This window comes from Trichoplusia ni, chromosome 6 (assembly GCF_003590095.1).
Source record: "Trichoplusia ni isolate ovarian cell line Hi5 chromosome 6, tn1, whole genome shotgun sequence".
In the NCBI taxonomy this organism is placed as follows: domain Eukaryota; kingdom Metazoa; phylum Arthropoda; class Insecta; order Lepidoptera; family Noctuidae; genus Trichoplusia; species Trichoplusia ni.
This window is the reverse complement of record NC_039483.1, coordinates 15,370,766-15,394,291: the sequence shown is the minus strand read 5'-3', so window position 1 is coordinate 15,394,291 and position 23,526 is coordinate 15,370,766. Positions and strand designations below refer to the sequence as shown.

Below are 23,526 nucleotides of genomic sequence, written 5' to 3'. Positions count from 1 at the left end.
CTCGATATTTATGACAGTCTTAAAGCATTGCCCAAATATCGGTATGTTTGTCGACGAGTAGGCTTCATCATTATCTTGGCCGCATACTATTCTAGTTTTGAGTTTACCGAGTGGGCGATCATGGTCAACCACCTTACACTTGTGCCCACTTGTTTAAGTTGGCGTACTCTGGTTTTAAACACTCTTCTGATTGATAGACGCTCATTTGCAAAAGCTTATTTGTGAACTGGAGGCTTAAATCTGTTTTCATTGCAATTCAAACAGATTAGCATCAAAAAGTAATTGAATACTGATATCCAATGACTACTCTATTACCTACCAGATGTGGTGGCGGGGACCTGAAACGGATTGTTCGCATTTTTGACACGGTAAACAGATTGTCGACCTAGTTTCCAGCATTGTTTAGCGCACCGGCGTACGCGGCGCCTAGCCAAATCTATTTTAATTTTTATCTACGTGGTCGTTCGCGCGCAGTCTGCTTCTTCTCAAATTTTCGCAATGTTTACAGTTTTTGCCACGCGTTTTTCGCTGTGCGTAAAGTTGTATGTGGGTTTCAATACAAAACACATGAACTAGAGCAATCCAAGTTACATTCATGCGTGTATTATTATATCCGCAAAGATCGGGCGGCTGTTTCCTAGAGCTTACTAGCGAAAATCCGCTTGGGAAATGTGTTTTAAAGCTATAATTATTCTAACAACATTTCCTACAGACACCACGTGGTTTTCCCTGGCAATTGGTTGTTGTGCGGAGTATAATGACGCCAATGCGAAACGCGGAAGCCAGGATAAAATAGAGCCCCTGTTGACAAGTTAGCTTTATAATCAGGATATACGCACAATGTGCGCATTTGATATCTATGATGTATACAAATTTGTGATAGTTTAGGTAGTTTTCGAACGCTTGGAAGTCTGCCCAATTCGTTTAAAATTTGCGTCAAATCCATTTGCGTTCGCAGGCCTCCCGTTTGGTCATTAAAATAAAGTCAAACCAGATAGGATAGATAGGTTGTAATAAACGCAGCTGGAGTTTAGAATTTGATTTAAACATTTTATGCCCAGAAATGTGGTAAAGCAGAATAACTATTTTCCTGGCACAACCACATAGACCAATAGTCTAGTTCCAAATAAATTTAAATTACATTAGAAGAAGAAATAATTAATGTGGATTTTAGAGAAAACTCAAATGCCTGTGTTTTTCATCACTTGAAAATGAGTTAAGGGTAAAAACCTGTAACAGTTTAAAAATAATATTCCAAGTGAGTAACTCCGCGATAGGATGAACAGATTGTTGGATATCGAGTGTTTCTGCCCAATACTCGTTTTGCTTTTGACTAATAATGCAGTCAAGATGTTAAAAACCGGAAACTATCCAAAACCGGACTCGGCTCAGATGACGACGTAATGTTGTACAAACTTGAAATTGTATAATATCGATGCGACACCGAAGTGGACATTTTTTTTTTATTATTTGGCTTCGAATTTAGTGCGTATTAAAGGCTTGAGAGTCGTTAAATGTTTTTCGAATATAAAAAAATAACACCCAATAGTGGGTGCTTTCTGGTAACATCTAATTAAAGACGATATATCCTACGAATTTGTCTCCAGCATAACAGTCTATAAAGTTTTGATTTCAAGTGACTAAACTTACTGTTTTTTGAACTTTATAAAACTCTTATATCATTAAGGATTATAATATATAAAATATCGTATAGGCTTTACCCTGAGCATCTGGCGCCATTCTTGACCGCACTTGACGGAGCTTTTTATACGTATTTCTACTTAGACCGTCTGACACTTCCCGACATGACTTGAATCTTAAATAGGAATGCAGTCAACATGTTAGGCTGCAGATGTGTGCTGCGTGCGTGTAGTTTTTACAGGAATGTTGATAAACCGCTGTTATCGGATATTGCTACTGTACGTCTTAGGAAACTGGTGATTACACTGTGTGGTCTCCTTTATCTTGTCTGATGTCTTAATCTTTGAACGATTATAGTGTACCAAGCTGAATAAGGTTAAAATATCATAAAGCATTATCGTTTGTGTTGTTACAGATACCGAAAACTGCCTCAGCAGCTGCGTTTGTGTTTGATCGATTCTTTGAACCATAGACAGCCATTAAGCCCCAAGACTGCATAATACTACAAAATTCCCAGGTAAATAATCAAACTACTTTATCAATGTTTATTGATCTGGTAAGCTCAAGTTGTGAAATACTTAGGTTCCAAGAAATACTCGGCTACGGCTTAATTATTTATTTTGAAGTAATTATGTAAATTTTCCCACATACGACGTGAACATCTTTTTCTAACTTAAATTAAGCAAGATGACTGTACATGGCAGCTGCGGAATCTTGAGAACTTACGTAAAATATGTTTAGCTTTACCGGTTTGACATCATTTAATACAATTCTGTCGGTTTGTCGTTCTAAAAATGAACATTTATACTTCTCCGGGATACCGAACCGCGTCGAAATTAGGTGCCGGTGTCTCCTGCAAAGGTATACGATGCCAAAGTTTCATAGATCGCGCTATTTCCGTGCAAACACAAAATCGCTGACGCACACTGTCGGTCAAAGCTCCTCACTGACGCTCGCCTGTCAAGTATCTATTAGAACTTATTTCTGGACTCTGTCCACTATTGCCACAGTATTTTATGTCTCAATTTGAAGGTGAAAGAACTCGACATGTATCTATGAGGGCCTTCATTTATATGACATGTTGTTATGGCCTTCGTTTTTCTTTGTCTGCTCGTCGAATCGAATTTGGCAAAATCTCAGTGTGTTCAGTCAGTTCTAGTGACGGTTTTCACATTAACGGTCGATTTGCCCTTTTCATTATGCACCCCGAAGCATTCCTTAACATTTGTCTAACTGCATTTTCCAACAGCGATGTTACCAGTGCGAATGAATGTGCTATAAAAACTCGGTCAGAATCGACAGGCGTTCTTCATAAATATGCAAGGTGCCACATAAAGAAATAGTCCTCGTGAGCAAGATAGTGAAGTTTTTAACGCGTTCATTAGGCTAGAACGTGAATTATGCACTGTATACATTTGCATCGAACTTAAAGGCTACTTACGTGATTATTACTTTTACTTTTCATCGACGTTTCGTTGACAGTGTGTAAATTATTGTGTGTGGGGTTATTTCACATTTAAATTAAAGAGTCAGTGGGGACAGGTGTATATCTCGCTCGCCCTTTGTCTGTGCTCCTGGCCGTAACGGAAGGCGTGACCCACTGGCTGTATGGAATCGCACGCACCACCAATTATTTTGCCTTGTTACTAGGCGCTCGCTACTTTCCCTTTGTGCGAACATGTTTTAAAAACAGTCATCGCGACATCGCCCGCTCTTTCAGTCGATGCACTTCCGTTAGTTACTTGTGCAACTTTGTTGAACGTTGTGTATTTAAGCCTGTCAGGTTATAATGAAACAGTAATTTTGTCGCATTGGGAAATCTTAAGACGGATATGGGTGTTTATGTGCTTTTATTATGGGCCAAACAAAGGTGAAAATAAAAAGTCGAGCATAAAGTAAACCCAAGGGGTCCTTAGCTTAGTTAGATTAAGTTTATTTATTTATCAATAAATAAATTTAATTTTTATTTTCAATATCTTCAATTTTTATTTTTATTGTCATCTTTTGTAGTGTTACCCACGTTTTTTTTCTTTATTTAAGCTCACAAGGCTTATTATGCATGATGTGGTCACCTGTAATTAAGGAAGCACAAGAACTCTGTAACTTCTTTTTCTCTAGTATAGCATGTAAGGTGTATTCTTTGTTGGTGATCCATATAAGTAAATAAATAAATAAATCACGTCATATTTGATTAAATATGCATATTTAGTCACTATTTCCATAATCCTTCTAAACTTAAAACAAACTAAACTTAACTATACTTAATTTACTTGCAAGGAGTCGTTAATCACGATAAATCTATCGTGTGATTTACCCAAGTGCTGTCATAGCTTCGTAAATACTTTTATTACACTTATAATTGACTGGTTTTGTTTATTATTCCTTTAGCCATAGCGGTTAGCAAGGCACTCCTAAAATATTTGCACTGACTATGATACTTGCCTTGTTTGTACATAGTATCACGATCACGAGAAGTCATTTTGCGTTTAGATGAACGTGAATGCGAAGCAAGATCATTCCACAGAGCAGTACTGCATAGACATGCCTTACTTCATTCTACGCTCCATAAGTGGATGTGAGGTATATGCTATTACGCTATGCAGTAAAAAGTCTGTGGCGAAAGGATGCGTGCCTTGATGACATCTCAGGAATAATTACGCAATACAAACGTTCATTAATATTCCAAATAAATTAGGCTGTAAAATTAATATTGTAATGTATTCTTCGGAAGCATGCACCTTTTTTCGTATATCATTTGTATTGTCTTCTGTTTCGTTCACTCTGCAATTTTCAGGATGTGAATTACGTCATATTTCCTTTTATTTTTATTCAAACCGGTCACGTCTGGTAATTGATAGTTTTGCGATTAAACGCTCGGCCGCCCAAGGTTAAGCAGGCTATGTAAATATACATAGTAATGACGCTGGGTACAAAGCTAGTAAGTCTGTGGACACAAATTATAGGCGTAATCCATTTGCAGCCCGAGTCGCCACCGGCGGCACAGGTTCTACCGGCCGGGAAGATGGAGATTGTTGTTAGATAACTGACTTATAGCCAATCAGCCAGCGATAGAATTAACTTAATCGACTGTTCCGCTGACTACGGAGATACAGCCAACTTGTTAATACATCATCTTAAAGAATTATACAAACATTGTTCAGGTTGAATAATGGTAGCTATTGAAGTGAAAACTGTGTCATTGAAACTTACATAGAAAACATGGAAATACATTCCATGTATGACGTCGTAGAGTTAAAGAGTCGACGAACAGTAACTAACGGCAAATGAACCCACTGGCTCTGTTCCAAGTGCTGTTTTACACAACCGTAGCATCTCCTACTAATTATCGACTTAGCTTAATGGTTTCACTTCCTTTAAGTTCTGAGGTCGCGTTGGTCGCTTGTATAATCGCAACAAACGTAACAATAGCAACAACATTTGTGACTAATCCATTTACATTATGTTTAGTCACGAAAGTCGTGTCAAATGGCAACCAATTATGTACATATCTGAGTGATATATTAACGTGGACGGGCCTAGTATTTGTTACTTAAATGCTTTTCTTTAAGTGAATTGAAACAATAGATTTATAGACATCTTGCATCAATCAAATCGTTATGATTGACACGTGCGGTTTTAAATTCAGTTGCTATAAAGTTTACGGTTTGACATCGATGTGTCGAACTTTATTAAGAACGGTTAACGTGTAGTAACATTGTTAGGTCCACGTCAGCTTCGGTCATGCACGATTGAGCATATTCGATGGCATTTGAACCGAACAAAGGGTTGCTAATTGTGACTCACGTAACTCGGTAACTTTTCGACTAGGGTGCGCGACAGGGTATTCAACTGGCAGCTGCTTGTTTTTTATTGGTGAATCACGAATGGTTTAATTAATGAAGCTATGCGCACGCATTATGTTTTGTATTCACACAATTTCCTCATTAATTCGTATAAATTTATCGTTCACGCATTCGTTGTTTATGATTTATTTAGATTTCCTATGATTTCATCATGTTTGTATACATTCAATCATGTTCTAATATTTGCTCTTTGTTATGTTTGCTTTTGACTTTTTTATCAATTTATTTTAAGCCTACTCTTTAATCCCAGGTATCTCGTATAATCGTATTATGTCGTAGGTTATCTAACAAAACAAAGTCACTCAAGATAAAGTTACATTGCCGAATAAAGTTTACGCTTTAATATCATGCTTCGATGCTTCGTAGGAACTCGAACGTCAAAACAATAGAGGTTTTGAGTCGTTAACATTAAAGAGTACTTACTTGAATAACAAAACAAAATTGATTAATTTTTTCTAAGTTGTTTTTGGTTAAAATTAAAGCTAGTTGCACACGGTTCGATACATTATCAAGAAGTACGAATTGAAATAAATTCGTCTACTGATTGTGGTAATGATTTGATTTGGCGGATGTTGATGTCAATTACGCCCGAACGGTTATTACGCCTGAGGTCAATCTCACATGTTTGAGCTAAGTGTTCCTAGATGTCGTCGACCCGTGCAGTTATTAAGTTTCACGCATTTTTTGTTTGTTTTTCTGAAGTTCTGAACACTCTGAATGTGGCGTGCGTATGCTGTTCAATATGTTTTTTTTTTCTCATAATAGAGTGTCTTTGATCGAGTACTTTTTCCACATATGGATGTGTTATTCAAATATGGCTTGTAAAAACTGCGTAAATGCGTAAATATTTATTGTTTTCGTCCCGCTTATTAATCAGAATTACCTTTGTAAATTATTTTTGAAACGGTCTATGTATTCAGGCGATTTAAATTTGTTTTCTCTACTATATTATACACAAATTGGTTAGCCGCAGTCAACAATTATACGGTTTAAAATGTTTTTACGCTCGCCATGTTCAGTCGCTAGTGTTCAAAACAGTTTTATCTTCTTACCGAAGTTCTATAAATCAATAAAAGTCTCAGAATGGCGATAAAACTAAGAGGTGTAAGAGAAAAAAACCGATATTGGCCGGCCATGTGGCGAGATGTGATACGTCCGTGATCTATGTTGCTATGTGTCAGCTGTTTCAACCAACGAAAATAACGTACTGCGCAGCGGATGGATTTGAAACGCGCATTCTAAATTTAATTCTAAAGCCGGCTACACCACTAGCATACTTTGCAAGTTTGTATCTAGCCTAGCCCTAAACATGCACTTTATTGCAGTAATTAGGAGTGTCAAACTTTATAGGTTTTGACTTGCATATAATATCATTGATAAAACGACGGATATTATGTATCTATAGGTTCAACGAGCAAGCACGATGTCGGTTGGTCAGGCCCGGTGTCCCACGACTCTACATGAATAAATCGCAGCATGCTCTTGTAACATCTGTCACTCTACAGGAGTCACTGCATACTACATTGTTGCTTGATTAAGATCATGTGGCTATTGTACCCTACCGTCCTTTATTTGTGTTTTCTAGAGTTCTATACCCAATGGGTTGAAATAGGGCTCCGCTGTCCGTCCGTCATTCTGTTCAACCGTCAATCCTCGGCTTTATCTCATGAACCGTGATAGGTATAAACTAGGTTTTTTTAAGATGGTGTATTCCTGTTGCCGTTGTAACAACGTTGTTAATATGTCATAAATTAGTTGGTGGTCCCAAAAAAAGTTGGAGGGCACAAATTCATTTATCACCCAACTTTAGCCTGTTTGTGAGAAGTTTCTGTGTAGCGAGTCCAGGTCGCACTTGACCATTTTTTTTATCCCGTTCGCAGTTCGCTTCTCAGACGTTTTAATCTTAACGAACTACATTCAAATTTTCAAACTCAAATTGATAAGACCATATGAATTAGTATTGCACATATGCATGGTATTTTTAGAATATTTGTCGATTATTTGCTACGCATAGTGCAGATTCTAAAGTAGGTACAGGGACTCGAGCTGCCTTGCTCTTTAAGCGATAACAACCTTTGTTTATGTACTATCATTATGATGAGAGAGTAAGAGTAATGTAACTTCTAGTTCAGTCCTAATAACACTTCATTATTACAATAAAGATAAGGTGTGGAACCGTAGGCTCCAGATCTCTTTCCGCATTTGCCGCCATCTGTCATTCTCCAGTTATCTCGACGTTCATGTGCAATTGTGCACAATAATATCTTAGCTTGATGTCAAACGAAACTAGATTTAACTTCGTAATACAAACATTCGAGAGCTAGGCTTAACTTTATCAACATATTTCTGATTGATCGCCGACTATTGAATCAACAGGCGTTATTGTGTTGCAAACCGGTACAATTCAGATTCTAGATCTGATACCAGATACTTGCGCAAAATAGAATAATCAGATGTAAATTACACAATTCATAATTGGTTTTGGTCGGACCTAATTTATTGGCCTTAATGCTGTATTTAATTATGGTCTAGAACTAAGGATGGATGGTCGTTCTACGTTAAGTAGTGCAAAATATTATTCGGGCATTCGATCAAGTATTTATGTTATGTATGGGTGGGTGTGGTGACAACACTGACAACGTCACTCGCCGGTATCACGTTGACACTCATTAGTGCCTAAAGTGTAACACATTACTACGTAGTTACTGTAAATACATTAGCTATTATGAATAAAACGCCGCATAACAATGTGTTACTAACTTGAAATACATTGTTTGTAATGTTTAACTATATTTTTTCCTCTGAGCTGTAACTGCGCAGTAGACGGTCATAGTTGATTAGGTATGTTAATTAATGACATACTGATAAATATTACACGTAGCTTAGAAGGATTTATTGACGCCGACATTAATAACAATATCGTTTATTATTAGGCTAATATTGTTGTTTATTAATTCTATCAACGTGTTTTAAAAATAATTTGTAATTGTGTATTTGTTTTTTAGAGGATTAATCTGCTGTTACATAATTCATTCTAAGTGTGTTGAGTAAGTGTGGTAAATATGTTTATCGGGAAGGACATTTATATAAGTGTTTACAAACGTACTGCATAACTACTGTAAAGCAAAAGCTAAAGTGAGAAGTTATGAATGCAGCGATGCGCACGCGCAGTTTGATGATCGTTTTTGTCTTTATATTTACTTTCTTTCTTGCATCAAAATATTGCCTTTTGCCAAATAAGTAAGACTCGTTCAAATTCCTACGTTACGTTAGAATTTTTCCTTACAAATAACATTTATTCATGCAATAAAATATTACTCTATTAATAACTCTCATCCAGCTCACAGCTGTATTTATAATCACGTGCACGTTGTTATCACGACGAATGCAAAGAATATTATTGACAACGTCTGGCGACCTAATGTTTGTTAAATCGATAGTAATTGTGTCAATAAATATTACAATATATGAATGCTACAGTATTGTAAGATTCTTGTGGAAGCGAGACAACGCACTACACAGCGTAGAGGAATCTCTTTCACAGCCTCAACAATCGCACTTAAGAGTAGTACGATGCGATTATTAAATTATGCAACGAGTCGACTCACGACCTCGCCGCATAAGCTCATGATTAAGGACTCCGGTTGGGTCCGAAACTAGTCGGCCAATCCCGATAATTTCGCGTGAGTAAACCGTTGCATCATTTAATTATGAATCATCAAATAAAGAACGATGCTTGATGAAATTCCAACATTTTTTGCGTATACTATTCGATCTTAATTCCAGACTACGATTTTCCTAAGAAAGTATGCGCGGAAATAGATCAATTTAAACGGGAGTTATCCACTGAGTACTTAAATTCTAAGAAAACCCAAAATACAAAATTTCTTACAACATTTACGTTTACCTATTGGAATGTATTCGTTTAACGATAGCTTATACTAAACGGAATCTATATACTAATATATAAAGCTGAAGAGTTTGTTTGTTTATATGTTTGAACGCGCTAATCTCAGGAACTACTGGTTCGAATTGAAAAATTCTTTTTGTGTTGAATAGACCATTCATCGAGGAAGGTTTTAGGCTATATACAGTATATACCATCACGCTGGACTAATAGTAGCGAAGATACAATGAAAAATGTGGAAAAAACAGGGAAAATTTTTCATCTTCGAGGGCTTTCGTTCATAAATTCCTAACTTATATCTTCTAACCACGCGGGCGAAGTCGCGGGCAACAGCTAGTATATTATATTGTATGCAGAAGTGTTGTCGAAATGTTTTATATTCATTTACTGGCTCATCGCCTACTACAAGCGTTTGGCGTATATCTAATTATTCATTTTCACGTCAAAAAACTGATCGTGTTCTTTGAAAAATATTTCTGTTGTAACTAACACGTCTGGCTAGTTGGAAATGAAAAATGAAACGCCTTTTTTTCACCCACCTTTTTGCTATTATTCTTGTTAGAAGGTTAGGCATAAATGTTTTTTATTATTCGTTGTTAAGGTTGGTCCTAATTTGCTAAAGAGTAAAAACTCTTTTAAAAAATTTACTAAAGATGTGTCTGGTTCTTAGTTCAAACCAACCTCAAATAATATCAACTAACTAAATACAATTAACCACAACGATTGTTACTCACGAGTTCCGACTGCAAAATAAAATTTGCGGATAGCTTAATAGTATTATATATACCTAAATTATTGCAATTGCAACACCTTACACCTGTGCGAAGCAGTAAAGCCTAGATGATCATTATGATAAATTCGTTCAACTCTACTTTTATAAAGATAATAATCATTTTAAAGTTATCTTTGATGACAAGGCTTATCGAGGTGATGAAGTGATAATAAAATAAATAGTTTATGAATACATTTTTCTAAGAAAACATCCGTAGATGTGGAAATAAGGAACTGAGAAGTTTCCTCAACGTTTTCTCAGTGTTTAATGTGACGATGTTCCTGTAACCGATTGCAAGCACATGGCACGTTGTCAATACAGCGGAATATGAAGCGTGTCACCTCTTTACACAATCCCCAATTTTTTGTGGGACACCCACAGGAAAGACATTCTATGCTTCTGCGGAAACCAGACTCGTCTAAATTATTTAGTTCTAAGACAAAGGAATTGAAACCTATTTTTAAAGATTACTAGCCGCTATATTGCGAGAAATACTTGAGTCAAAAAGTGTCAGTGTCAGTGACGCATCACTTGAGACTACTAATCTTCTGTTAACATCACAATCATAAGATATTTCGGTTGCTCGGTCACTTCAATTGCGAGTCTCTGTGGGAGCCACGCGGTTCTGATTACAAACGTTAGACACATTGCGTCAGTTATTCCAGGCAGCTTTCTTGAGAGAATGACCTGGCGAAAGGTGCTGGCATTTGGCCAATGTTCGCCGCTTGTCATATATAATCTACGTACCGAGTATTCTGCTGTCTCCAATAGCAAATGTGTAATGTTTACATAACTACCCATTCGTTATTGATCTCGGGTACTTTAGGTTCACACTGAGGAAAGGGAATGTTGTTTTCTCTGTGGTGTTTACCTGAACTCTCTACTAGTACGTTGATCTAAATGTTAAAGAAAAACAAAACATTAGCATCCTCCCACTTGGCTCGTAAAAGTTGATTGAGGGAAAACGTTTCTTTTTTTCTTGATTCATTTCGTCGAAGTAAAAACTATGACTGGGTTCTCCCACCGTGAAAACATTAGTAAGTACTTGGTAATTTCTTTGGGCAAGTATCCAAATTCCGGGATGTAAATGAGTTTTTTTTTCTAATAGCGAAATAGTTTTTTTTTCAATTGACCGTTACGAACGCTGTCTGAAAGTATTAGTATCGAAGCGACTAGATATATGTATCGATTCGGGGAATGGTTTTTGGAATTCAATATCTACATAGCAATTTTTAACGCTTATGTTACGAATCATTAGTCCGTTGTGGAGGATGACGATGTCATATCCATGCTGGACATTCTGCTCAATCGGGATAGTGATATTTAATGTATTTGGTGTTTGAGTAATGCTTCACCAAGTCAAGCTATATATAGCATACTGCGCACATAATTTTACATGAATTTACTCGTTAACTAAAAAGGCAGTTATTTTAAATATTCGAAGGAATGCAGCAACATTAGGTATTTGACAGTCAAGCATTCATGTTCAAATATACGTTTATTGTTCTGTTGTAATAATAACTTGTCGTATTTCCATGACCTTGTGTTATTTACTGTAATTACTATTCAGAGAATTTTGGTGTATATTGATTTTATAGGTGTTTAATACTTCATGGTACTGCCAAACGCTATGTTAACTTTAATGCGGACTTGTTATTACAAGTTGTGTTGACGGACAAACATTGCTGACTGAAAATAATACTGCCATTAGGATTTCCCAAGAGATTAATTGCTTTTTACATACATTAAATATGCGAAGTGTGCAAATGTGAGAAAACGAAACGGATGTTAAATCCATTGTAAGTTATAATTATTTGTCATTTAGAAGATCCTGTATTTCGTAGTTAATGATTAAAGTGGTATATTCTACCTAGCAATAACGTACCTGAGCTATTTTGCAAGTGTTAGGAATTTTCCCCAAACAACGATTTTTCGTTGTGCTAAACATCACAACAGGTAAGTGACCCCGATCCACATGTTTACCGGTTAATTATCAACAAACCACACTAATTAGAATTAAATGCTTCTCTACTTTTAACATTTTGATGAGAAGCAAGTGCTCTGTGTCATGTTTCGAACGCTTCAGCTGATGACGTCAAAGCGATCACCTGTCACATTGGTCTTAAACTTGACAAAATGTTTGGCAGTGGAAATGAAAGCGTGTTGAACAACATGAAACAATTATACACCCGGCTTCCCAGAATTGTAATTACTTCAAAAGCGAGAAAATTAGTTGACGTTTCGACACCATAGTTATAATGAGCACGTGGCTCGAAGCGGTCGTAACGCATTACCAAACTGATGCTTATTTCAAGTCTCAGTTGTTATCCACGTGAAGGGAAATAACATAAACTGTATTAATAGAGGTGGAAGCAGGAAAGGTTTTCGCATTCTAGAAACTTCCTTAAAGTTATTTAAAGAAACCACGTGGAGATACAACGACTAAATTATTTCTCAAGATTTTGTCGATCCGCAATCTTTGGGATCGCTTCCTGGTAAATATTTGGATCGTCCATGACGTCTGTGTGTCTCCCGAAAATCGTTATGTGACGTCATTTAATCGATGTAAAAATAACTTAGTCTAATCTAAATAAAACTTTCATTTGGTAGACAGATATTCGCACTGTCGAATAGGAGCGCAAAATACAAACCTTGATCCAAAATATTCTAGAATTTTTTCTTCGTATTCTGCTCCTTAGCTAGCTGTTAAAATTATGTTTTGTCCTTTAAAAATATGCATACCTTTATATTTTCATTCAGTATTGTTTTGAAAACTGCAACTGTATGGTCCCATTTCCCTAGACTTATCCGTAATATGCTTGTCATTACGAAGACAGTTGTCTTTGCCGATATAAGTGACCTTGAAATATCGATTATCGTCACATATCAGCTTACTTGACAATAATGATGCAGCGTTTTTACTTTTTCATTTGCCACTATATTCTGAGTATTTTTATCAGGTATTTACTTACACAGGTGGAGTTTAGACACCAAAACATATAACAAGACTCAGTAACGGTTTCGTAGCAGACCAAATGTTAGTAGGTAATCTACGTATATTAAAAAAAAGATGGCAAAAAGTTGAGTTTTTTAGCTTGTGTCGTGCCATTCGTTAATGGTGTCCCAAATAACACGTACTTGTCAAGGCCTCGATCGCAAAATTCGGTCATACACGCTATGTGCCTAATACTCTTTGTTTCGATGAAACCTGATAGTGCGATCGTTTTAGGATTTTATCAATAAAACAATTGAAGATAATTAAGGAACGCTCTATCTCAGGCACTTAACTATAACAACCGATGTCTGATACCAATTTCTACTTTGGTAGGGACAAAGAATAGAATTCTCCGAGCGGTCAAAAACATATGTCATTTTTGTACATTCGAAGTGCAATACTCAATAGTTAATTTTATTAGCTGTTTCCCCTTAGTATTTTTGTGACTGCTAAGAAAATACCAAATTCCAACAAATTATTATATCCTTTGGACTTTAATTGTTGTTTACAAAAACATGAATCCATGTGTTACTGCAATGATTTCTATACTGTTATAAGCAAATACAAAAGAAATCAAACCAGTAGCTTCCGTTAATATTACGTTTGAATATCATAACAACCATCACGATTGCTTCCCTCAGCTTACAGCAGGCCTATTGGATACATTGAACTCGGTTCAAATCAAAACAATTCAGATTTTCTTGTTATGTCAGCTGTTTTATTATATTAATTACGGTTCTTATTGAAAGGACATTTTAATTTAGACCTTTCTACATTAAGCATTTACATTCTGTCTTTATTTTTAAAGAAAATTTAAACCACTTGTACCAGAGAACGTTGGATGGTTATGGAGTTTCTTGCCGGTTCTTCTCCATAAGAATGACACTTTGGAACCGTGCAACTAGAGTCAGTAATGTAACGTTTTAAAAGTGCCTGAGAAACGGCCTATTTGAAATAAAAACTTTTTGATTTGATTTGATTTGGATAAAGTAAAAGAAGTAATAATTTGAGAATGAACTCTTTGATGCTCGACCTAAAATGTAATTTGCAAAGAACTTATAGTTTGAGGTACTTACATTATATGTTATTAGAAATTGCAATAGTCTATTGTTTTATAGGAGCCTCAGTCCTTACAAATATTCTTTAGCAGAAATTATTTTTATAGCATTTGTAATGAGAGCCGGTATAGATTTAGGACTACCAATCGGCTGATATCAGATCAATTTCGTAATTCACAGTTCGATTACCAGTTTTTGTATATTAATAACGTAATTTACTACTAGAATATAGCAACTGAGACATTTAACAATCCGTTTACTGGTTTCTAGAAATACTTCAATATCTATGAAATATTTTAAGTAATAGTGACCTATTAAAATAATTTACTAAACGAGATTTAGGTTTCTATTATTTATTACGCATATTATTATCGTATAAATGTAACTATTTATAGTCTAGGCATTAAAGATATCGTTAAAATCAGACCAGCATTACTTTCCATGGCAGGTACATTTAACGTTGTAAACAGGAAGTCAACAATCATCTATTTGTTTATTATATTATCCACTTAGTTGTATATAAATATTATATTTACACAATCCTTGTATCCGCATTTACTTATAACAAGCAAATATGCATTATAAGCCCTAAGAATATCATATCTGCAGTTTTTATAACACTAAATGCTTTCTGGCGACATTATTAGTACAACATGCATACGATGTGCTTATAAATTATACTGTTTGCAAAAATGTAGAGCCAAGAACCAAAGTTCGTTTGCAAGGTTTGATACTGAGATAGTTGATGTTTATTTTCCGTCTGTCTGGTTCAAACGTAGCTAGTTCTGTAACTTCATAAATTACAACAAATAAAACCATGTATCTTGCATTTTTTTAACATTTGGATCGCTTATCAGTTCAAGTCCTCGAGACACATGCCTCGCTTTGTTTAGTCTAGCATTCTTTCACATGTGCGACTACTTTTTGTTTTTATTTACTTTCAATAAAATCGATTGGCAAGAGAAACGATTGTTTACAAAATGAGCTCGTTTATAAAGACAATTGCAGTGTGATTCTCAGTGATCGCCTATTATAACACTTTTTACGTGTATTACAGAAATTTATCATTTGGTTACTAGATCGAAAGAAAACTGGCATAAAAAGTATTTGAGACAGACAAATATACTTCAATATTGATTATGTTAACAGTCATTCAAATTGTTTAATCTTTTCAGTAGACTAAAATGTGTTGAAAGCGCACATATCATTTTGCTAGAGATCAAAAGTACATACTTTCCCGCTGTAAAGCTATAAATACGAGCATTTGCCTAGATGATTAATTCAATATCGGACGTCGCTCTTACACGAGTAGGCATAACATTTATAATAATATTAATTTAACATATGTTTTTTTCTGCAATAACATACGCAACGCGACCTCTTATCAAAGTTCCTGTCGGCAAATACCTACCCGTTCGTCAACAGGCCGCGTGGAGATTAATCCTCTGGTACAAGACATCAACTTATTGTTGTGTATTTAATAAAAGAGAATTCCATTAATAAGACACTTCATATGCAAGAGGTGAGGGAAAACTCGTTTGCCCTTAACAAATTACTCACGACTTCGCGACTCTCAACAAATACCGAAAACTGGTGATGTAAGAATATTCTCGTGGAATCTTTTATCTATTATGATCAGTTACCAAGCTTTCTGAATAAAAAATACGTTATTAATGTCTCCGTACTATGACGTACGACATAAAGATACAATTAATCAGTGTTACACCTGTGAAAATCTGTGGTACAATGTGCCAAGAACTACTCCGACTGTCTCTAGTGACTTACGCCATCGGTATATAGGAAAAGAAGCCAGGTCGAGCGATCGCGACACGCTTACGCACTCCGTACCTACGTCTGCTCGTAAACATTGATACCGATGTTCTACATGAAAAATATTGTCAACATCTAGATTAAAAGTCCATCTCTGATAGCGATAATTGACAAAGAACTTTATATATAGCAGTTCAATAGATTACATTGCTCTGTAAGCAACGCGTTTACGTCACTACTGGTTCATCTTCTTGAACTCTCTGAGACCTCATTAAGTAAATAAAATGAGTTTTCTTTATCAATGACAGATGAAGTGTTTTTATCGCCTCGCCAACTACTGTCTGCGTTAAGTCGGTTGAATTTTTTTACCCTACATTGATACCTCATTCAGTCTCTCTTTGATTGACTTAAGTTTGCGCTTGACGACTCATCCTTGCGCACTTGGGCGTTGTAGGGACCACATATCTGTAAATTGGAAGAAGTACTTTGGCGAAACTTGCGTGATCATTCCTAACTTATGCACTGTAAAACATTTTAAATTTACACAGATGACCCAGTAGCACAATTTCAGTCTGTATCGTGCAAACCGACGTTTAAATCGCAGAGTTAAATTGTTGATAATATTTTGTCCCGAATAATGTCATGCTGCTCAATTTCGCCACTTTGTTACAATCTGCATCGTCATTGTAAGACGAGGGAATCGTTTTCTTCTTTGTTTACTTAACAGTTTATTCGATGTGTTAATGTCAGCACTGATTCCACTTCTGTTTTCTTTTTAGTTATAAGCTTCTTGCTCCAAACAATAGCAGTAATTTAATAAAAAAGCGCAAAGTTTATAGAGCTCCTTACTTTCGGCGATTACATCCAATGTTGTTTTCGACTTACGATGCCAAATATCCGAGAAAGTATTGACTAAATTTAGACTCGATGTAGTTGTTTTGTTTATATTCACAAAGCAAGGACGGGACGTACAAATTAAAAACAATCCCATGAATGTAAAGTGCACTGATATAAATTAGATTTTGATTATTTATTCGAGTGCGCTCTTGTAACGTTTTCATTGTTTATATTTTGTATTGAATTCAGTAATTACAGGTGTATCCCATTTGCTAGAGATAAATTGACGTAATTTACACGTAATCGTTACCGTAACCTACTTAGGTGTTGTGTGTTTTGCGAGTCCCATGAAGGTTAAACTACGCCGATTCGCTTTTAATGCCAGTTGCTATGTTCATTGGTCTTCCATTCGTTCGCAGTACGTCATGCTCTGCCATTGGTGGTACTTGAAAAACATTTTGTTTATCACCTGACGCCTCAGCCATTAACACACATTTCTATTGACTCTACAATTTAAAACTTCAAGATTGGGTGCTTTGCTCCGTATCAATATTTATGTGAGATTAAAGTCGCTATCAAAATAAACTTTATCTTTAATTTCATACAGAAACTGAGGTTTTTATATAAAACTGCAAACACATGTCTGCCAGTCTAAATATTATGTCTTCCACGTATCTTGATGAAGGATTCTTGTTGCTAATATAACGTTGGATAAAATAAACGATAAATTCTTTTTCTCATATTCTACATACGTGTAGCATGAGTAAGTCAGAGGAACATTAGTAAAGTTTTAACGCAAACGTGTCACGCCATCCTAACCTATATCTGTTCAGAACTTTCCGGAACTTGCGTGTAAACTGTACATGAACACACCCAAATGTTCTCATCCACATACAACTAGGTGTAAATAGTCCACCACACTCTTCTTAAAATAATATTAGTGTTTTATTTCTCCGGAAACATTAGTTGTCGGGCTTTGCTAGTGCTTTTAATGTGCTGCTTTAAAAAAACTACATAAATCTTCTTGTAACTCAGTATATTATTGGAAACTATCCCATAATCGTGCGGGAAAAGGTTCATTGATCCTCATCACAAAATAAAAAAGGAGAAAAGAGAATGAGGTATTTTTTATTAAAATCTAATCAATTACACGAAGATTTACAACTTTAGCACACTTATCAGTAGTACAACCTTCTGCCTCATATACAGATCCCACTTCAGCAAATTTTTCATTCAGCTACTCCCGTGATGTAATGAGCTTAAATCTATTTCCTTTTCATGGCCTGTACCATGTTCTGTGTACTTCAGTCGAGTTTAAGGTTGTTATTGGAGTCACAAATACCGGCAAGCCCGAGCGGTGCGTACGTGCGGAGCAGCGCACTCGCACCCGCTCACCGCGGTCCGCGACCCATCTTTATCACAGCTGATTTCGGTCAGCACACGAGATAACACCGAAAAACACTTAATTGCTTTTGTTATTAGTAAAAATTTCCGATACAGTTTGCTCGCTGACGATTTTCCTCAGTGACATTGCTGACCGATTTTTTTGCGGTACTTATCCGATATGCTGAACAGTTATCGACAAGTCAAGGATTCACACAAAGATATATTTTATCTTGACACTACCAGTCTTAATCTGCTTAAGTTTGAGGCACTTGGTATTTTTATTAATATGTTTGTTTCATTTCCATGTTTCTGTGGCCGCAGCCCGTATAATAGTGTTCCTAAACATCAGTCAACCTAATCACAATAATGTGTGTGACGTGACCACAGGACAGGAGATGTAAAAGCAATTAACGTGCGAAGGTTCTTCCTTTATCGATATGTAATATATTTACATACATACACCTATACCGGTTATAGAGACATTATTAGCGCACTGTTCATTTGCATTCGTACAAGGGAGATGAGAATTCACCCCGGATTTGTTCACTTGTTAAGGGGGTGCGGTATGAGGGTCGTTGGCCCCACAGCTAGTAGGGCATTGACCTCTGCCGGTCGTCATCTGTTGCACACAGTGACATTATGTAGGTATCTCGCGTTTGACCCAGTTCGCACACATAGACATATGTTGTTAACTTGTAACCGACGAGTCAACACCAACAAGTCACCTACAACTATTATATCATATAAACTTTTCCACTCATTAATCTATAATCTTCTCAATTTGTGAGGATTTATAAGGCATTAGATATTATTTTTAATGATAAGAAAACATCACATGACATTTTTCGATCAAATAACAGCGATGTAAGAACTGATATCTAATGATTGTAATATGAGTTAAACGTAGTATATAAACATAACATACGATATATAATTTGATAAAGAAAACTCACGTTTTTGCGACCGTGACAATAATGGCCCAGAAATAGCAAAGATGAACTGAAGTAAACAGATTATACGAGTGTTAATAAATAAGAACAATGCTGTTAGAAAAGAAAAATAACACTGAGATATTAATTTAGTCCTAAATGTCATATATTTCATAATTACTAGGTGCATTGGTTCAGTTTTTAGTGTACGTGCCAGTACGAGTGTCGTTTGCAGCTTTGAACCATACAATAATGAGTCAGACGCTAATATTACATTCAGTCGAGTCTTCGACTAAGAACTCAGTAAAACGTTCGCTCCGGTTACTATTAACGTCGTAGATTAACACAGAACACATGTTCGAGAAATGTTCCTAATTAACCAATGAAAATGTTCATCGGACTACTTAGTAAAATGTATACGTATATGCTTACTCAAGCTCAGATATCAATCTTGTGATTGTGTTTATCTTATTTCAATTAAGGATTCGTATCTGAATTGAGGAAATATTTTAATTTAATGTCCTATAAAATTAATGAAAAATATCTGCATTGAGGAAATATACAAACCCAAAAGTACCTACTTTAGAAAATACTGAATGATTACTATGTAGTGTCAGAGTTTTTTTAAACTTCACAATTCTCTGCAGTTGTTGATGATCTCTTCGTACGCAAGTCGTTCTACTGCATCTGTGTCATCAAGAATTAACCTCTATTAGAACCTATGTATAGTTGGAGACCCATGTATAAAACTTTTGAATAAGATAATGTTCATTTAAAGTAAAGCATTTGTGGTACAAGCATTTCTTCTATTCAGCAATCGAATCCTTTCATCAGAAACGTCATTTGGGTCGAACAAATGTGGTTCGTAGCGTACTAAGTACTGTTAAAGGTCAGTCGTGCCGCTAGTGCCTTGTTTAGATGCAGGGATCGGCACTGCTATAGACGGCAGTCACTTCAAACATTGCATTCAAGCTCAAAAACACACTGGTATAGTGAAAATAGTGCCACAACATATCTTTACAGCATAGATCATGCAAAAAGTGTTACGTCACGAGGTTAGATAACGACAATTCATAATTTATGTGATCGCAGATCTAATTTTATTCAATAATCCAGTTTCGATAACCTGTAATATTATCTAATCGCGCCAATGATTATAATTATGTTGATATAATTAGGATACCGAAACGCAGAACTCATGGTTCATGCATCGATAGATAATGATAAAATATACGCCGGCTAATTCTGTCCGCTATACTCTGAGGCGTAGATGGAGTCTAAAGTGATATCACCATTAAATACAATTAGGAGGCGCTAGGATCATAACAGCTTATTTCCTGCGGGTAATTAACTCGGTGCAGACGTCCCAGTTCCACTTTCATGCTAAGGCTGCGTGGGACTCGGTTAATAGAATCCTTGGAAGTTGGAACAGAACACATCTGTACAACCCTAGCTTTTTAAATTCTACAGAAATGTATAAATTAAACTTCTTTCGAATGAACTTTAATTGAATTCTGCTTTCAATCAGTCGTTCGGTCTGATATTTAAATTGCTTTCCGGTAGCGTTACATCAATAGAAACTAGTTATAAACGTAGACTCGGTAATAGGCCTAAATGTAGTCTAGAATTATAGATACGTTTGCTTCCTTACGATAAGAAGACTACGGATTTCCACATGTTATCGAAACACCGGAACACTGAGAAACGAGCATTACGCAAGACTCGTTAATGTGTTACACATTATACGGTTTCTGCCTATGCTCAACAATACTACAAAGAACATTAGAGATCTGCGGTTTTTCAAAACGATTATTATGTCATGCTATTATAATATTTTCTCAACATTTTCTTGACGAAGGATTTTCTAACAGGAAATTTGACTTCAAACTGTTTAAAAGTAATCTGTAGAAAGTTGATTTTAATAGTACCACTATTCAAATCAATCGCAAGTTGTTAATACAATACACTCCTAATGTAATTAACAAAGTGAAAACAACAGTTATACAACATTCTGCGCTAATTATTACAGTCTTCGGACATAATAGTCTATAGTAACAAGCGAATAATTTGTGACAAAACTGGAGTTTCTATGGCTTTAGGCTAAGGATCTTTATCCAAGGCTTAGTTACCAACGAGTTACATGTTTGGGCATGTGATTACGTCATAGCCAACATAACAACTAAATTCGATAATATGTATTATCCTATTATATTCCAAACAGGCGTAATGTCTTGGTTTGGAGAATGTAGACAAAGAGATTTGTTTCCAAGTTCATTACTCTAATATTACTGACCTATATAGATAAATTTTATTCATCGTTACAGGGTGTGTTTGCATTCTTTACGTCGCGGCGTCCACATAAAATCCATATGTTAAAACTAAAGTGTATTTTGGGTATATTGGTGATGTATTTGTATTGAAAGTAGCACCAATCTGTTCATTTGTTTCGATTTCTTCTTTATCTAAGTTCACATTTAAACAGGCTGCCAGTTTTACTAAGTCTAGGAAAGTGGTCTTACCCTTTTCAGAACTCATTTCTTCAGGATTTGGATTTGGGTCTATAAGCAAACATTTTCCGTTACCATCTTAAAAGCGGAAGCCTAATATCAACCTTGAGAAGGGTCAAGGGACTGATTAAACTGATATTGCCGGAACGGCTCTTTGTACACTTCTTATATTTGCTTATCAAATGTTGCCAGTACAAATAGATTTATATACATCGGCCTTTAAGGGTTACAAAGTCAGTCATCAACATAATTCAAGGCAGTGCAGTGGCCGTCATTTTTCACACTACGAATGCAAATGATAATGTGGCTACGCCCACACCTTGTAAAACGATTAAATTACTAATTCAAATTAAGAATGACCCTTGATGTGTACCCCTAGATGATAGATGTTCTGTAAATTCGAATGCATCTTTTCTACTGTCTTGTAAATTCTGTATTACCTACCTTTAAAAGATCAGCGAATTATAGCATTGTTTTGACGACCTCTCTTAGTATGCGCATATTTTAATCTCTAAATTGTAGGTGAGTTACTCGTTCACCCGTGTCCCCCACTTATCTGGTAATATTTTACAAATATAGTAAAAATTTACTGCGGAATAAATTTTATCTGTTTCTATCTTATCGAGCGAGTTGTGAATTTTTTTGTTTACATTTTAAACTTGCTAATAATTTCAGCTGCTTTTTTATAATCATGTTTTTACTTTGCTCTCACGTGTCAAGAATTATACATCAATCAGGTGTTATCTTAAAATACGGTAACGGTACCTTTATTTTTGTTGAGAATACAGATTTTCTCAGAAAAAAACGTGAGTATGTTTATGATATATTGAAGTACCAAGGTACCTAAATATGTAGGTTAGAGCTTGACCGATTATACAATGAAACATTATGGCCATAAGTGATATGAAATGTTACATGGTTATATAATCATGTTATGAATCATACCATTTCTCATATCATAATAAACAATGATTGGACATTTTTAATTTAAGAACAACACGGTACGTCTAATACCAGAAAGGACATTTCCATATGTTTTGAATAGGTGACAAACAATTTGATATGCTGATTGTAAAACGTTTTCGAATCACTTTGTCAAGGTTATACAAATTATTACAGAAAAATATACATAATCTTATATCTGTTTATTGTTTATTGTGACTATATCCTGTTTATATGGAATTGTTTACTACCTAATGTAATTCATTTTTTCCGGAATTCACACGGGAACGAAATATCAACACTTAGACAATTTTTCGACCATCAGCATAAAATAAGGTTTGTGTATTTAAGACAACGATCAACGTCTATCAAACATATTAACATACATTTTTGGACCCCGAATTGAAGTGCTATGAAGGTTTTACGAAAAATTGTATGTTAATTTCATCCATGTATGGAAATGATCACAATTTAGGTCAATACCGTAAGGCCATCCACAATAAATGTAACATCGTTCCCAAGACACAAGATATTTTCACACCTTTTCCTTGTTTCGTGAATTCACTTTTGTTTCAAGGTAAACTCTATTTATCTTTGCCATGGCATGCGAGCAATGTGGTATAATTCTATCTTCTCATCTATTAAAATTAAACCTACAGTAAGTGGAACTCTGCTTGAAAATCTTTCGATCCTTAGTACTCCTTCGACTCAGGACGCATTATTCAAGATCGTTAACTTTCAATGTGTATCAGGCGATCCCATAGCATAGAGCTAGTCTATATTGCGTAACAGAATTCACCTTGACTCTTTAGTTGCTCGCTGAGATCATTAGACAAGTGCGCCTGTACTTGAGAAAGCAAACTAGACTGGCCGTGCCATAAATCTGCGGCGTACTCTTTGTAATCAATAGTAGCTTAAT

General features: G+C 35.6%; 1 protein-coding gene across 1 annotated transcript in view; it reads left to right on the top strand.

The window, feature by feature from the left end:
* Positions 1 to 23,526, top strand: part of LOC113495240 (MAP kinase-interacting serine/threonine-protein kinase 1-like) — a 54,225-nt gene that overhangs the window by 9,699 nt on the left and 21,000 nt on the right. Inside the window, exon 2 of the mRNA XM_026873870.1 lies at positions 2,057 to 2,158. The gene's annotated coding sequence lies outside the window, so the exon portion shown is untranslated. The remainder of the gene's footprint in view (positions 1 to 2,056; positions 2,159 to 23,526) is intronic.